Source organism: Lissotriton helveticus, chromosome 10 (genome assembly GCF_964261635.1).
Source record: "Lissotriton helveticus chromosome 10, aLisHel1.1, whole genome shotgun sequence".
Lineage (NCBI taxonomy): Eukaryota > Metazoa > Chordata > Amphibia > Caudata > Salamandridae > Lissotriton > Lissotriton helveticus.
Window position 1 is genome coordinate 542,940,345 of NC_136071.1, and position 15,430 is coordinate 542,955,774.

Consider the following 15,430-nt stretch of genomic DNA (forward strand, 5'->3'; position numbering starts at 1 on the left):
TGTCAAAGTGCTGACTAAATTATTCAGGAAAAAAAGGCTGCGGCATATGTAATACATTTTCTGATACTTTATTATTTTTACATTTTTACAGACACTAACAGTCACTGCAAAGATTATGCCTCAGAACTAGTGTGGCATACAAATGCAGCAGCGTGAAAGGTGATCAGTCAACCTTTGCAAAGGACTCTCCACTTTGCAGCAACACAAGTCACATTCTTTTGTAACTTTTGATCATTTTGAGCTACAAAATGTTTTTGTTAAAATCATCAGAATATACAGCAGATGATATATTATGTGGTAAATATGGCAGAGCCACAATTATGTGGCAACATTAGTAAACTAGGATATTTTCCATTAATGTTTTACCTGCTCTTGTGAAAAAAAGGAGGACAACTGCTGATGACAGAAACTGCATGGCACGGAGATAAAAGGCTTGTAATTCCACTGTTAAGCATTCGCAGTGCGACACCATCACATGCTCTATCAAATGAGTTTGAAAATCATTGCAAGTTTCCAAATCATTGAAATGATAGATTCAAGCCACTCAGTTTAGTTCCACTGTGTCATGAAATCATTTCCAGGGCTGAGCCCTGGCAAGCACCAGCTGTATTTAATCACTGGCTCTAGAGTGGATGGCTTGTGCTATCCAGTTTGTATTATGGTAAATGATTGTTTAGCTGCAGGAGACACCCTTCATCATGTTAATATAAAGGTTTGATACATCACCGATATTATTAGAACTTTATCCTGTTTATATTTTGTTTTTTGCCTTGCTAGAAGGGCGGCAAACTCACCGTGGGACACAAGATCTGTTCGGGCAGACGATGAGGATACTATAGTTGGCAGGAGGGCTGCCAGGAGGGCTGCCAGGAGGGCTGCTTTTGAACCTTTGAAAATGATATGGGAATCTGTTGAAGAAAAGAAATCCAGAGAAGAAAGAGATTAATTCCGGAAAAAGGTGGGAATTTTCTAAAGGTTTAAAAAAAAAAGCTGCAAACTTAAAGGTACCCTAAAATGTTTATCTTGACCATGCACTAGCCTCTTGAGTCACTGACATAATATCGTTGACAAAAATATAGATGTCAAAAATATTGATGTAAAAATATTGATAGTCAAAATATTGTCATCCTATATTTAAAATGTAAATGACAAAAATATCGAAAAAGAAACATAGATGTCAAAAATATCAAAGTCCAAAATATCGTTTTCTTATATATAAAAAATAATAATGTTAAAACACTTATATTATAAAATTAAGTACAAAGTAAAAAAATATTTAATTAGATATAATAAACATTAAAAAAACATAATAAACACATTTTATGTACCAAAACTTAAACATGGATATACAGAATTAAATATAAAAATGTATATTTAAAAAATATTTTTTTTAAATATTATACATATATAAAAATTAACTAAAACATATATATATATACATACCCCTAAAACATAAAATATAATAATAAAAACATTATATTATAACATAAAATACTAAAATATTTATACATTTTTAAAATTGTTGAATAGCGTAGGGGTAAGAATTTACTATTCCCATTGCAATTACTGCAACAGTAGGGAAAGTGTTGGATAGTGTAGGGGTAAAAATGACTATTCCCACTCCAGTGAGTGCCACAGTAGGGAAAGTGTTGGATAGCGAAGGGGAAAACATTACTATTTCCACTCCACTGAGTGCAACAGTAGGGAAACTGTTGGATAGCAAAGGAGTAAAAATGACTATTCCCACTCCAGTGAGTGCAACAGTAGGGAAAGTGTTGGATAGGGGAATGGAACACATTACTATTCCCACTCCAGAGACTGCAACAGATGAGAAAGTATTGGATAGCGTAGGTGTAAAAATTACTATTCCCCCTCCAGAGAGTGCAACAGTAGGGAAAGTGTTGGATAGCAAAGGGTAAAATGTACTATTTCCACTCCAGAGAGTGCAACAGTAGGGAAAGTGTTGGATAGCAAAGGAGTAAAAATGACTATTCCCACTCCAGTGAGTGCAACAGTAGGGAAAGTGTTGGATAGCGAAGGGGTAAAACATTACTATTCCCACTCCAGTGAGTGCAACAGTAGGGAAAATATTGGATAGTGGAAGGGTAAAAATTACTATTCCGACTCCATACACTGCAACAGTAGGGAAAGTGTTGGATAGCGTAGGTGTAAAAATTACTATTCCCACTTCAGTGAGTGCAACAGTAGGGAAAGTATTGGATAGCAAAGGGTAAAATTTACTATTCCCACTACAGAGAGTGCAACAGTAGGGAAAGCTTTGAATAGCCGAGTGGTAAACATTACTATTCCCACTCCATAGCAGAGGGTTAAAACTAATATTTCCCAAAAATGTAAATAAAAAAGAAACAAAATACCAACAACTATACAAACATTGTAAATAACACAAAAATAAAAAACATATACAAATATAATAAATAAAAAACAGAAAACTATTTAAATGTTAAAAAGTACTAAACATTAACTACAAACCTTAATTTTTAGTAGTTTAAAAAAACATTTTACAAACAAATAACTATATTTAATATAAATTAATTACAATCCCCCAACAATTATTAATGATTTCAAAGAAAATTACTTCTCACCATGTTCCCCCATAAATGTACAAACACCTCCTACATAATTGACACAATTAATATATTTAACAAATAATTTATTATAATTAACAAACAATTAGTAGTTAATTAAAAAAAAAAATTACCACACCCACTATAAAATCAAAATATAAAATAAATACTAATAAAAAATTACTTTATTCAAAATAAATAACTTCCCACCCTATTCCCCTATAAACCCACAACCAACTCCTAAAACAAATAACACAATTTACATAACTATAAATTAATGAATTAATAAAATGTGATAACCAATTAATAAGTAATTAATAAAAAATAATTATAAATACTAACAAATTCAAATTATTAATTACTTTATTATAATTAAATTACTTCCCACCCTATTCCCCTGTAAACCCACAACCCACTCCTAAAAAAATAACACAATTTACATAATTATCAATTAATTTAAGAATAAAAAAGAATCACCAATTAATCATTAGTTTATACTTGTTTTACTATAAATACTAACAAATAAAAATGATCAATTTCCTTATTATAATTAAATTACTTCCCACCCTATTCCCCTATAAACCCACAACCAGCTACAGAACTAAAATACGCAAAATGTAATTACCATTAAATTAATTACTTCCAAAAATGTCACACATACATTAAAAAACAGCTATACTTATACAAAAAATATTAGATCACATACTTTTAACAAACATTCTAAAATACAGAACACTAATATAAATATCAATATTATTAACAGCGATACTTTGACAAACGATATTACTAACTTTGATATTACAGAAAACGATATTTCTTACCTTAAAGTCAATATTTTGGTCACCGATATTCTTGAAGTCAATGTTCTGCCACTCCGATATTTCCAACTTAATATTCTGGCACTTCGATATTCCAGACTCAATATTCTGTCTGTGCACCAGCTTCTTTGTCTGGTTCTTGCTTACATCTATAAATGAAATGGCTTTGCAATCAAATGACAGATCTGATTGTCATATTGATAGGTTTGTAATCTAATATTACCAGTTGTTTATTCCATATCTTGACAGGGATCAAATAGTATACTGGCACATGCATCAAAAATGTCATTTGAGATTCCTTATTAGGGAAAATTATTTCCCCATGTGAAAGGAAGCATTGCTGGAGTTGCGTCACTTTTGTGACACACTCCAGCAATGCGTCACTTTTGCGCCTACAGATACGTCAGAAATACTGACGTATCTGTAACTCCTTGCGACATGATGCGTCATATTATAAATATGACGCATCAATCATGTCGCAGGGAGAGAGCAGTGAAAAGTGACGCATCGCTGTTTTCACGCAGCGATGCGTCACTTTTCATAAATGAGGACCCTGAAGTAAGAAGGAAAATGCGCTAATTCACAAGTGACTCCAATCTCTGGTGACAGAGCAGCTGTGAAAGAGTGATTGAAATGCACATCTTGTACTCATCACCAGCTAAAGGAGAACGTTACACACCTAGGATCTTTAAGGTCATTGAAGGTCATCTGATTTGTCGCCCTTATAAAATGAACAATCTAAAAAAAAAACTGAATTGGGAGTGCTGTGGTCATAGAGACTTATCAAACAGGTTGAACAAGAACTCGACAACCTCATGAAACTCAGTCTCATTGAACCTGTTCAATGTGATACACTCCCCTGATGGGTGTTGCAGGGGAGCTGTCAGGGCTGCAGAGTCATGGGCCTCCACCTCTATCCCCCATAGGATGGAATTGTTATGGGCATCCCAGAATGGGCCAGGGCACTGACCAAAACAAATGGCCGGCTTGCCAGCTCTCATGCACCCAGGATGGGTGCTGGTCAGGTAACTGGTGGGGCTGCAGTGGCCACAGGGCTCCCCTCACACCCCTAAAATTATTAACAGATGTTGGGTGTCCGGTGGGACTAGACACCCAAACAAAAAAAATGCAGACACAAGTCAATAAAATTAAATAATAAATGAGTGGCCAAGATGCTTCTTTATTATTCACTGCTTCTGGCGAGGAGTGCCCCATAATGCCTTTCACGGGCTAATTTACATATTTGTTCTTCCTTTGAGGTGCCCACGTCTTGGCAGGGTCACCACAAGTGTGTTAAAATGTTGTTGGGGCCAAGGCAAATGCAGCAGTCCTACAGAAATAATTGTTTTAAGTAATGCTATGTTTCCTGGGGTGTAAACTACCTGACCGAGTTTTTGCTGTTCAGGTGATAATGACCCCCCACCTTGTAATGGCATTATGATTCCATTATTTGACCTGAGGAGTTTTCTGGCACTTGTTTCATGTGGTTGACAAAGCTAGTAAGTTTGCTTTGCATATGTTAATGTGGTGATTCTTTGGCAAAGCTGATAGACTTGTGCTATGTAATAATGTGGGCACCATTTGACAAAGCCCATTGGCTTATCTTCATATAATGATGTAGTGACACAGTATCATAGCCATTAGATGGTCCCTATACATTGATGTAGATATCCCCTGACAATGCTAATAGGTTTGCCTACATAGATTGATGTGGTGACTCCTTGACAAAGCCAATATACTTGCCTTGTATATTGATGTTGTCTACCGTTGTCAAAACCACTAGGCTTGCCTTGTATGTTGATGTGGTCACCTCTTGACAAAGCCAATAAGCCTGCCTTTCATATGTTGATGTGGTGAACCCTTGAGAAAGTCATAAGACCCACTTTATAATGAAATCCCTTTATTTTGGGATGAGTGGACCCATTGGCTTGCCTTGCAAAGTGGGTTTGCCGCCCAGGTGGGGCTAGGCATGGGGCCAGTCAACCACAGGCCAGTGATGTTATAGTTAGGTATGTTGGTAAGATCATAATTTGCATTGACAACTAACAATTCACTCAGGAAAACACAGAGTAAAGTGATGTCATAGTTAGGTAGGGTTATACAATTTTACTTTATGCTATAAAACCTCAGAAATTCAATTAAAAAAGGTTACAATTGGATTATATATAGGTTTAATATTATTATCTAATTTTATGTTAAAAACGCAAAAATGCACTAAAATAAACAAAGAATAAAGTGATGTTATAGTTGGGTGAAAATATCAGTCAAAATAAAAATGTTAACAAGCAAAATCCTGACATTCACCAGCTACATTTTACATAGCTAACTATAACATGTGCCCCCACCATGCACTGCTTATGACTTCACATATCACATCACTCATGGCATCTTCAATGATATAATTGATTACATCACTGATCACGACTCACGTGACATTATTAATGACTTCACTGATTACATCATACTCTATACTGCTGATCAATGTACTCTACAACCCAGTACAGTCTTTGATATATGTAAGTAATTAATACATGGCACAAAATCATGCAAAGTATAACTGGAATGGCATGGTGAGCAAAAAAACTATGGATTTAGGCCCAGATCTCTGTACTGGGGTGAATGTATGACATTGTTCTGCATTCTATCCATCAACTGTTGTTTTTGTATTTGTCACCCCATGTGGGGCGGGTATGCTCAGACGTGAGTCCCGTGCTCTCCATGCCACTGGCATCAAGCTATCCTGGATGATGAGGGCTGAAAGCCCAGAAACAGTCCTAGGATGCTTGTTTCCAGTCCAGGGAGGACCTGGCGTGGCAGAACGGGCTGGACTGTTCCCATGGGGCACAGTGTCAAGACTGATTTGCATATGGCTGGGTTCACACTGGAATGGCATGGTGAGCAAAAAAAATGGATTTAGGCCCAGATCTCTGCACTGGGGTGAATGTATGACATTGTTCTGCATTCTGTCCATCAACTGTTGTGTTTGCATTTGTCACCCAAGTGGGACAGATATGCTCAGACGTGAGTCCAGTACTCTCCATGCCACTGCAATCAAGCTATCCTGGCTGATGAGGGCTGAAAGCCCGAAACCGGTCCTAGGATGCTTGTTTCCAGTCCAGGGAGGACCTGGCTTAGCAGTTCGGGCTGGGCTGTTCCCATGGGCACAGGGTCAATACTGATTTGCATATGGTTGGATTTAAACTGGAATGGCATGGTGAGCAAAAATATTATGTATTTAGGCCCAGATCTCTGTACTGGGGTGAATGTATGACATTATTCTGCATTCTGTCCATCAACTGTAGTTTTTGCATTTGTCACCCCGAGTGGGACGAGTGAGCTCAGACGTGGAGTCCCGTGCTCTCCATGCCTCTGGAATCAAGCTATCCTAGGCTTAGCTGTTCGGGCTGGACTGTTCCCATGGGGCTCAGGGTCAAGACTGATTTGCACATGGCTGGGTTCAAACTGGAATGGTATGGTGAGCTTAAAAACGATGGATTTAGGCCCAGATCTCTGTACTGGGGTGAATGTATGACAATGTTCTGCATTCTGTCCATCAACTGTTGTTTTTGCATTTGTCACCCCGAGTGGAACGGGTATGCTCAGACGTGAGTCCTGTTCTCTCCATGCCACTGGAATCAAGCTATCCTGGCTGATGAGGGCTGAAAGTCTGAAACCGGTCCTAGGATGCTTGTTTCTAGTCCAGGGAGGACCTGGCTTGGCAATTCGGGCTGGACTGTTCCCATGGGGCACATGGTCAAGACTGATTTGCATATGGCTGGGTTCAAACTGGAATGGCGAGCAAAAAACCGATGGATTAAGGCCCAGAGCTCTGCACCTGGTTGAATGTATGACATTGTTCTGCATTCTGTCCATCAACTGTTGTTTTTGCATTTGTCACCCCGAGTGGATCGGGTATGCTCAGATGTGAGTCCTGTGCTCGATGTGTAGAGTAACAAGGACCCCCTGATTAGGATAAAGTTCCTGGGTCAGGGCAAATAATGTATGTAAAATAACGTAATACATTTAACATACAGAAAGATACTAACAAAAACATGGTTACAGTCACAGTGGTGTAATTAGAACAGAATTATTGACATTTTATATTACGTCACATTACACTTTTCAGGGGAGAGGTATATAAAAAAGAAAATGCACAAATCACGAGTAGAAAAAAGAGTGAAAATGACTGGTGTTTATTTGTTCCTTGCAAGTATTAAACTAATAAAGGATTGTCTTTAACATGTTTACTGGTATTGTAGGGGGAGGGAGAAGTCCTTCACTTGGTGGATTCATAAGTTTTTATTCACTATGTAAAGAAGTACTTTGAAAACTGTTTATCAAGTTATTTATAATGTGACATAGTGTCTGCACGTTTGATTACTTGTTTTAAGTTCTTTATATTAAACTGGGGCAGCGTGGTTACTTATAGTCAGGGCCCCTGTTGTGGCGTTTCAGATACAGCGACTGTGCCTGAATACGTAAAACCAGCTGTTAAAGAAAATACAAGTGGCCATAAGTGTGGGGCAAGATGTCGATTAATTGTTTTGCTTGTCACAAAAGTATCTTAGGTACTCTAGTATCTTTGTCGCTAATTACCTTTATTTCAGGATCAGTGATATATCAGGACGATAGAGTTATTCTGTACGGACACGATCTATGCAGATACAGGATATCCACTGCCTTAAAGAATAATAAGTTTATGGTAAATGCTAGCTGTATATCAATACATTGTCTTAGTTGTTCACGGAAACACAGGTGATTATTTGTTCTCACGGTTCTTACCTGTATTTAGAGAATATGTTGAGTAAGTAATGCTAAAGAGTAGAAGGCGAGCCCCCGATAGGCCGTTTGTCTTTACAATCGGGTGGGATGTGTTCAGGCTCAAATTGACGGCTGTCTGAAGACGAAAATAGCCGTATATAAAAGTCAGCATTACACGAGGCCTTTACGGAATAGTTAATAAGGGGTCCAAGGTCTTGTAGTTTCTTACCTTTATTCCACTAAATCGTGGCGTACCGAAGTTGTGTGGTTGCTCTGATAGATCTGGTTTTTATCGGGGTCAAATTACCGGCTATCTAAGGTATAAGCGACAGCGTATACAATGGTAAGCGTTTTAGAGTACGTGACGGAATGGTTATTGCAAACAGCAAAACTACCTTTTTTGTTTCTTACCTGTGTTTAGTATGATGCGGGCATGCCGGTATCACGTGATTGTACAGCTGATAAAGGCTTACACGGCTACCGGTTACTGATTAACTAGAGATAAAAAATGGCGGTATAAAGAAATGAGTATTGCAAAAAGCGTGACGGATTACGTGTTATCAATAGCGAGAGTTTCTATTTGGCTTTTTACCTGCATTAGCCGAAGTAGTGGCATGCCGTGTAGCGCGGTCTAACGTCTCAAAAAAAGGGGGGTTTGACTCAGTTGCCCCGATTGGTTTATATACTGAGCCCTGCCATTGGCAGTTGTCACTTGCATAGCCTCCTTTTAAAGGTGTATGCCCAAAAAGTTTATATTTTGTTTAAAACGAGTTCGCACAATGGTAGTAAGTATTGTCAACTACGTCTACCTGAGGTACGCTGTCAAATACCCCACAGGGGCAACGTAGTTACAAGTGGCTACAATTAGCAGGCAGATGCGGGAATGCCACGTACTCAATTAATTCACGAGGGAAGGTCCAATGAATACCAGTTTGATGCATTGGGGAAGATAAACATTATATTCATTAATAGAATTTGTTTTATCATGTTTTATTAATATGTCAATGATCCAATTCATGACACTTTTTATGAAATTTATTAAAATTTACTTTTTATGCTAAATTCAGTGTTTTATTATTAATTTGGTTCTGTTTGCTAATTGAATTGTGCCAGCCTTTTTATTGTTTGCCTGGGTATGTTATTTTACATACACGTGAGTCCTGTGCTCTCCTTGCCACTGGAATCAAGCAATCCTGGCTGATGAGGGCTGAAAGTCTGAAACTGGTCCTAGGATGCTTGTTCCAGTCCAGGGAGGACCTGGCTTGGCAGTTTGGGCCGGACTGTTCCCATGGGGCACAGGGTCAACACTGATTTGCATATGGCTGGGTTCAAACTGGAATGGCGTGGTGGGAGAAAAAACGATGGATTTAGGCCCAGAGCTCTGTACCTGGGTGAATGAATTACATTGTTCTGCATTCTGTCCATCAACTTTTGTTTTAACTTCCATAAACATACATGCTTATATAAAATAATGAGAATGTATCCCAATGCCTTTAGACACACAAGGCCCCTTGGCTAGCCTTGATCCTGCTACCCACATTCTGAGCAACACATTTTCATGGAAAGTCCATGACCTCCGGATATCAAAGCCACATTAAGTGACCAAGCCTACACTACACACAACCTTCACCCTGTGCAAACTCTTTTTGGAGAGCTGACTCCCCTAGATGTCCAAGTGCTATTATCTGGATAAGACCCTACTATACACACCTTTAGCCCTGTGCATTGTTTTCACAGAGAGCTCATTCAGTTGAAACATGGATATCGCATTAGGTGGACAAGCACCTACTATGCACAGTTTCAACCTTGTGCACAACTCTTAATTGATTGGGCACTCCCTGGAGATAGCCACACCACATTAGGTTGGCATATTCGTACTACACACATCAATCAACCTTTGTACAACATTGCATGGACAGTCTACTACCTAGAGACTCACAACCCGTGTTAGGTGGTGAAACACCTGCTATATACAGCCTTAGTCCTGTATAGAACTCTACATGGTGAGTCCACACCCCAAAGCCCTATTAGGAGTTCGCCGGTCCTCTACAGCATGATATGTTCAATGTTTTTTAGCATTAATTGCTAGAAAACTTCTGAATGGATTCACACCAAATGTGATGAGATTCACACCAACTGACAAAAAGCACTCTTTCTGGCCCAACATCTTGTTTTGTTGCCAAATGTGGTGTAAATCTTTTCAGAGGTTTGGGCTTTAGCTGTGTCTAAAGTCACTATGAAAAAATGAATGGGGAAAAAGTGTTTTAGATCTCACCTTTTTTATTGAGCTCCCGTGTGCTGGATCACCCCAAAACTTTTCAGGATGGAGCTGAGGTGGAAGAACATTTTGGGTGAAAGTTTGGTGTAGATTCATCAAACATTGCCAAAGTTACTGGAAAAACAAAAAAAGTTTTTTCCTTTAGAAACTTAGTCCTAACTGTAACTACCAAGTGGCATAGCGTGTGGTGTATGGAAGCGCACACATTATAATAATTGGGAAGTGTTGCATAAATCAAACGTATACGTTTAAAAATGGAAATTTTTGTGCACTTTCTCTTTTGTTTGTAGCTATAGAATGAAAACAGCGATATTACATTTAGAAGTGGTGCGTAACTTAAGAATTTCTAATGTATTTGTATTTTAAGTTTGGTTTGAACAGTAAGAATAAATAATGTTTTCACAACTATAAGAAAGGTTTAACCTTTCTTATAGTCTTTTAATTTTTTATAAAACATGTTTGAAATAGTAGTGTTTACTTTCCTTGACTGGAGTGTTATTAAGAGTGGAGTAAAGTGTTCTGTCATAGACCATAGTATTGTAGCGTGGAGCAGATTGGAATGTGGTACAGTGGAGTGGCATACAGTGGGATAGGGTACTGTGGAGTATAGTTACAGTATAGTTACAGTAGAGTGGGCTAGAGCGGTTTAGAGTACAGTGTAGTATTATAGAGTAAAATACAGTGGAGTTGAACATAGTTGAGAGGCCTAACGTACGCTGGAGTAAATTGTTATAAATTGGAGTGGTATAGGACAGTGTAATGTGTATGGTAGAATGTTGTAAAGTGTCATAGAGTTGAGTAGAGTGTTGCACACTGGGGTGTAGGGGTATAGAGTGGAGTAGAGGGTTGTACAATGTAGTGTAAGGACATAAAGTGGAGTACAATATTGTATGGTGGCACAGAACATAGCCAAGTCTTGCAGAGTGGAGTGGCATAGAGTGAAGTACAGTGTGGTACAGTGAGGTTGTGTAGAGTGGAGTGTTGTACAATGCCGTAGAGTGGGATAATGTGTCATGCATTGAAGTAGAGTTTAATGTAGTTCTGTGGAATGGCATAACATTGAGTGGAGTGGCATGTTCTAGAATACAGTGGTGTGGAATCGATTAGAGTGGAGTGGCATAGGGTATAATAGAATAATGTGTTGTAGAGTGGTGTGGTGTGGGGCCTGGGCTTCTGTGTTGTAGTGTCAGAATGTATCATAGAGTGGAGTAGAGTAGTGTGGCATAGAGCAAATAAAACAGTGGAATGAGGTAAAGTACATTAGAGTGCGGTTCAGTATGGTAGAGTGGAGTGGAATGGAACAGATTGTCATACAACTGAATGGCATAGAGTAGCATACAGTTGAGTATTATAGAGTGCAGTAATAGAGAACAGTAGATTAGTGTCTGCTAGAGAAAAGTATATTAACTGGGGTGGAGCAACACAAAGGGAGTTGGGTAGAGTGTCGTAAAGTGGAAGAGAGTGTTATAAAGTGCTACATTGTAAAGTAGGGTGTTGTACAGATGCATTGAGCGAAATAAACCCTTGTACAGATTAGTGCCATGCAGTGAAGTATAGCACGGTACAGTGGAGATGCGTTGACTGATGTTGAGTGGAGTTTTGTGCTGATCAGAGCATCATAGAGTGGTAAGGCATGAATTTGAGTAGAGTAGAGTGCTATAGCCTGGAGTAGCATACAGTGGAATGGCATAGAGTGGAGTCTCATAGAGTGAAATCGCATGCAGTAAAGTGTGTTATAATCACATAGAGTACAGTGTTATACACTGGAGTGGCATACACTGCTATTGCAGTGGCATAGAGTGCAGTGGCACACAGAGGAATAGCACAAAGTGGAGTCATGTAGAGTGGAGTGGCGTAGAGTGGAATGGGGTGAATTTGGTTGGCATACACTGGAATATGATAAATAGGAGGTGTGTGTAGGGAGTGGTGTTGAGTGGATTATCACACATTGGAATAACGTCCACTTTAGTAGCATACACTGAAATAGCGTACAGTAGAGTGGAGTGGCATTAACTGTAGTGCTGTAGAGTAGAGCTGTGTAGAGTGGTTCACTAACATTATATCTAAGCCCTGAATATTGTGATATACATATTGTGTCAAAAAGATTGTTTTTGTATACATGTATGGTAAGGCCAAAAATATTGAAAAAAAACCCTTGTTTCACACTTATATTGAAAAAATATATATATAGTTAAAAATAGTAAAACTTTCTAAGTTTTAACATCAATATAATGTTAATTAAATATGTTTAAATAGTATTTAATTATAAATATATATCAGGGACATTATAGTTAGCTGGACATTTCACTCTCACAAAACCATAGAAATTCCACCGTGATAGTTAGTTTGGCTAACTATAACTCGTGCACCCACAATGCACTGCTCATGAAGTCACATATTACATCATTCATGGCATGGTCAGTGACATCACTATTTACATCACTCATGACATCTCATATGACATCACTGATGACATCACTGATGACATCATCGATGTGAAAATCTGATGCACCTCCTCACACTCTAATATAACCTTTGATACACCCACTGTAAAAATACAGACTACCATTTTCTAAATCATTGACACACCAATACCAGTTACTACATATGCACTCACTGATTCCTAGGTCTACACACACATCTACTCATTCATCCATACAATCACTCATACATGCAGTCACTCATCAATACAGCACTATCATATGCACTCATATACCTATAGAGACACTCACACACTGCCACTTTTTCATTCAGTTACTCACACATCTAGTCAATCCTGCTAATATTCAATCACACTCCCATTTACTCACCTATACAATTATACACACACCACTTCACTTATTCATACAGATACTAATGCATACTTACTCTCGTATATAATCAGTGATACAAGTACACACTCATCCATACAGCCAGTCTCACAATCACTGACTATCATATAGAGTCATTTATATACTTCAACTCTCACATACACTGCCTTTTACATATGTAGTTACTTGGACATGTACCACTGAGACATCCATTCACTCACCAACACATCCATACACACACTCATGCACGCATACAGCTGTTTCCACATGCACTTTTGAACCCATACACCCAGTGAATCAACCACTCACACATCTATGCACAGAGTCACACACCTCCCACCCACCCACACATGCACTCAATCTCCCCCAAAAATACTCAGACAGCCAATTAATAACCTATATAGACACTCATGTAGCTACTGACCAACCCATGCAGCAGCTTGCACAACAACAGACAGACTGAGACAGAAACCCATGCATTTAGTAAGACACATTTAATCATTCACTTATACAGTCATTCATGCACCTACTAAATCCTCCATCCAGACACTTATACACCCATTCATTCTTCAATACACCTTGGAATATATATAAAACATATTTCAGCTTTACCCGCACCACACGAATATTTTCAAAAAGCCCCGGGGTGGCGGTCCCCAGGGCCTGGGGGGCTGTGGAGGCCCCCCACAAATTAAACAGGCCCGGGGGTTGCAGTCCCTGGGGCTGCAGGAGGGCTGTGTGCCCTCCCACATACTTTATTAATAAACGAAGCCCCAGGGGGTGGCACTCCCTGGGGCTGCGGGGGGCTGTGTGCCCCATGAATATTTACGAAAAGCCCCAGGGGTGGCAGTCCCCGGGGCGTGGGGGGGCCTTGGATGCCCCCACGAATTAAACAAGCCCTGGGGTGTGGCAGTTCCCAGGGCTGAGATGACTGCGTGCACTCCTGCATATTATAAACATAGGACCGGGGAGGTGGCAGTCCCCGGGGCTGTGGGGGCCCCCTTGGGCCCGCTAATATTTTTTTTCAATGACCTCGGGACCTGGCCCACCCGGGGTCCTCATTAAATGAATTGCAGGAGTCCGCGCTTCATTTTTGTTTTCCAAATTTCGGCGGGATTCTCAACCCCAGCGCGAATTTCGCAGACATAAAAAAAAAAATGCTTTTTTGGAACCCCCTGAGCAGTCCTAGGGGGTCGGGGTGTTTCTATGCTGCCCCCTTTTCTTGTTATTCAACTTTGTTTTACTGTTTTCTTGTGACTCGGTTCTACTGAGTCACAAGATGGCTGCCAACACTTCCTGGCATGGAGTGTTGGCAGCCAATCACAGTGAAGCTCGTGCTCGGGAGGGGTCACGACTCCAACGCTTCCCTAGATATCAAAACTTTTTCTTTTTCAAATTTATCAGGAACTACTACATGGATTTACACTATTAAACAAAAAGGGCTTTTTCTGAAAACAAGACCTACCGTTTTGCTAAATTTGGTGTAATTCCGTTCAGCAGTTTGGGCTGAAGCTGTGTCTAAAGTTTCGTATTGAAAATTACATGGGGAAAACACGTTTTGGGACCCCCATTGTTCTCAGCCCCCGTATGTCGAATCAGCCCGAAACCTTCAAGACATCATTGATGTCATTTGAGATGTCATCAGTGATGTCATGAGTGATGTCACTGACCATGTCATGAGTGATGTAATATGTGATGTCATCAGCAATGCATTGCTGAACTAACTATAACGTGGGAATTTCAATGGTTTTCTATGAGTGAAATGTCCAGCTAACTATAACATGAGTGAAACCTATGGTTTTTTCAATGACTTTGCAAGGTTTTTTAAATACTAATTCCTAACTATAATGTGTGTGAAACCTATGGTTTTTTCAGTGAATTTCAAAGGTTTTTTAAATGATAATTTTTAAATGTATTAATTATTATATTTCTTTCTTTTTATACTAATTTCTCACATTTTTATTATAAATATGTATATTTATTTTATTTTACAAATTATATTTCATATTTTTAATGTAAAATAATAACAAAACTAAATTCTTTTTTTTAATTATTAACTTTTTTTTTCAATATATTAAAATTAAATGCTAAATAATTATTTATTTTTGGGGGGTAATCGCACCGTACGCGTACGGTAATCGCACCATACTGAGGGGCTCATTAGGATGGCGGATGGAC

At 38.9% G+C, this 15,430-nt stretch overlaps 1 long non-coding RNA gene across 1 annotated transcript in view; it reads left to right on the plus strand.

Moving 5' to 3' along the window:
* Window positions 1-15,430, plus strand: part of LOC144785394 (uncharacterized) — a 248,054-nt gene that overhangs the window by 175,995 nt on the left and 56,629 nt on the right. The window contains exon 2 of the long non-coding RNA XR_013601853.1: window positions 778-958. This is a non-coding gene — a long non-coding RNA (uncharacterized LOC144785394). The remainder of the gene's footprint in view (window positions 1-777; window positions 959-15,430) is intronic.